General features: G+C 45.3%; 1 non-coding gene across 1 annotated transcript; it reads right to left on the reverse strand.

Annotated features, from left to right (window-relative positions):
* Positions 1–1,060: 1,060 nt before the first annotated feature.
* Positions 1,061–1,133, reverse strand: TRNAR-CCG. The gene has a single exon. It is a non-coding gene; the product is annotated as a tRNA-Arg (tRNA).
* Positions 1,134–3,172: the final 2,039 nt, after the last annotated feature.

Raw genomic sequence — 3,172 nt, forward strand, 5'->3', positions numbered from 1 at the left:
TCTCAACTTCAGACTCCTGGTTAAATCTTATCAGTGATCAGGGATTTTCTCTACACTTTGGGTGACCTGCTGGCAAGGCCACTAATATGCTGGAATGGGGGGTGGGTAGAGAGAAGGCCAGAATACTGTGGGTAAGGGACAAAAATTTTGTCTGGTTTGCCAGGTTAATGTCTTGCCAGGTTAATGTCAACTGATTTCAGATCTTTCCCTTAGCATTCCATTGGCATCTGTCAATCTCCCTCCCAGCCTCCCCATCCCCATGTTACTTAAGGTAATGGCCATGGTTATAGGTGTGAGAAATACTTAAAAGAGTCAATGGACAGAACTTGCTAGATGGAGAGGGTGATAGAAAGGGACTCACAGGCTTCTGGCTTGGCAAATGAGTAAATGGTGGTACCACCAATCAAGAGAACTAATCCAGGAAGAAAGGTTGCTTTTTTTTTTCTTTTAAAGACTTTATTTATTTATTTGACAGAGAGAGAGATCACAAGTAGGCAGAGGCAGGCAGAGGGAGAGGGGGAAACAGGCTCCCTGCTGACAGCAGCCTTAGGCAGACAGCCCAGGACGCTGAGATCATGACCCGAGCTGAAGGCAGAGGCTTAACCCACTGCTCAGGTCTCCAGAAGGTTACTTTTTAAAAATAAAATAAGTTTGGGGGGTCCCGGGTGGTGCAGTGCGTTAAGTGCCCAACTCTTGGTTTCAGCTCGGGTCCCTGTGGTGAGATGAGGCTCTGCATTCAGGGCAGGGTCTGCTTAAGACTCTCTCTCCCTCTGCCCCCACCTGCTTGTGCTCGCTGAGTCTCTCTCTAAAATAAGTAAATAAATCTTTAAAATAAAATAAGTTCACTTTGAACACTATGGTTTGAGGAGCTTCTGGGCTGGATCACAAAGAAAGATAACAGGTGGATAAACCATTCGAAGTCATTCATTTATGAATGTAGGTAAGGCTTATCTGTGGATGATACTGCTAGGGTAAATCATTTTATGAAGCACATGGTCCAATTTCACCCCTTATATTTTTTAGTTTTTAAGACTTTTTTTTTTTTTTTAAGTAGTCTCTGCACCCAACATGGGGCTTGAACTCATAACCCTGAGATCCGGAGTCCCACGCTCTACTGACTGAGCCAGCCAGGCACCTTTTTAGCCTTTATATTTTGTTTAATCAACTAATTTCTAACAAATAGCTAGATGAAATCAGCAACCGCAAGGGAATGGGTATTTTATTGGGGAAGGGAAAGAAGCCTGAACTAATTTTGGAGTTTATGTCATCGCTTCTTAGGAAGGCAAATCTGGGGAAAAAAAGTTAGGTTAAGAAAGAATGTTAGTGGGGCGCCTGGGTGGCTCAGTGGGTTAAGCTGCTGCCTTCGGCTCAGGTCATGATCCCAGGGTCCTGGGATCGAGCCCCACATCAGGCTCTCTGCTCAGCAGGGAGCCTGCTTCCTCCTCTCTCTGCCTGCCTCTCTGCCTACTTGTGATCTCTCTTTGTCAAATAAATAAATAAAATTTTTTAAAAAATGAAAGAAAGAATGTTAGTGCGGCACCTTGGATGGCTCAGTCGCTTGAGAGTCCAACTTTTGGTGTCTGTTCAGGTCATGATCTTGGGGTCCTAAATCAAGCCCTTCACCCAGCAGGGAGTCTGCTTCAGGATTTTCTCCCCCGACTCCTCTCTCTTTAAAAAAAAAAAAAGGGGGGGAAAGAAATGATGTTTAGTGTCCTTCTCCTCCCATTTTTTTATAGCCAATGAAACTAAGGCCTAACAAGTGAGAAGCTTCAGGACACCTGGCTGGCACCAGCTCTTAATCTTGGGTCGCGAGTTCAAGCCCCACATTGAGTGTGGAGCCTACTTTTAAAAAAGAAGAGAGAAGCTTTGATAAGAAAGCTGAATGAGGGCACTGGCCACAGGGATAGGGGGTGAGAACGGAGATCCCAGAAATGAAACAGAAAAATCCTCAGAAATGAAATAGAAAGATCACCTGAAAACAAAACAACATTACTTTAGAGGCACCTGGGTGGCTCAGTGGGTTAAAGCCTCTGCCTTCCTCTCAGGTCATAATCCCAGAGTCCTGAAATCAGCCCCACATTGGGCTCTCTGCTCAGCAGGGAGCTTGCTTCTTCCTCTCCCTCTGCCTGCCTCTCTGCCTACTTGTGATCTCTGTCAAGTAAATAAATAAGATCTTTTAAAAAACAAAACAAACAAACAAAAAAACAGGACAACATTACTTTACAATCTCGCCCAGGATGGATCCTGTCCTGATAAGACTTTACTCCCTCTAGAGAAAGCTGGGAACTTGTCTACGTGTTGCCACGTCGCCAGGGCCGTGGCTGACTATTCCAAAGCAACTATGCTCATATGAATATGTAATCACTGTGCAAACTGTGGTCGTTAACACCAATGTTAACATCAATGTCTATTCGCCCAGAAAAGTAACAAATCCAGCCCTAAGGACGAGGCCAGTCCACAAACAGGGAACAGGATATGAACAAACTGAAACACAATCAAGGGCTGTTGAGTTGGTTTTCTATTTAAGGTCTACGGCTTATCTAAAATAAAACAGAAAAAGAGGGGCTGGTTGGAAACAGGGTGCAGTATCTGCTCAGAAGGGAAATCATCTCACGCGGGGCCGCTGTGACCTTTGTCACTTTGTTCCTCCACATAGTCCTGTATGAAAATGACTCACTCCTCACACCGGCTGCTTATTTTTAGTAGGAGCAGCAGAGCCCGTCAAACACCTAAGCATAGCACCGCTGCCAATCAGCCTCACATACGAGAAGCAGGGAACAGATACCCACTTGTTCATTTCAGTTTGATCTGCCTAACTCAAGGGGCACCAGAGAGTCCGCCTCTTTCAAGGCAGATATTTGCTCTTGCCTTCTCCCTCGGCGCTGGGAACTCCCCGCAGAGATTTACTCCTCTGGACGTGAGATCTGAGCATGAGGAGGTCCCTTCGCTAGCAGTGGAATCCAGTTCCTTCCTCTTACAACTGAGGAATCACCCACGGTCACCTCTGGCTGCAACGAAGCTCCTATCTAGAACACTGGACTCCGCTCAGTGCCCTTTTTCCCCCTCTGCTTTTTTTTTTTTTTTCAAATACTGAAGTCAGAAGCCAAATAATATATATTTGCTATGAGATCATAAATCTGGTAGAAGAGGACATATTCTGGCCTGTGTCTCA

Source organism: Mustela putorius, unplaced genomic scaffold (genome assembly GCF_011764305.1).
Source record: "Mustela putorius furo isolate JIRA1106 unplaced genomic scaffold, ASM1176430v1.1 tig00003962_pilon_pilon_pilon, whole genome shotgun sequence".
In the NCBI taxonomy this organism is placed as follows: domain Eukaryota; kingdom Metazoa; phylum Chordata; class Mammalia; order Carnivora; family Mustelidae; genus Mustela; species Mustela putorius.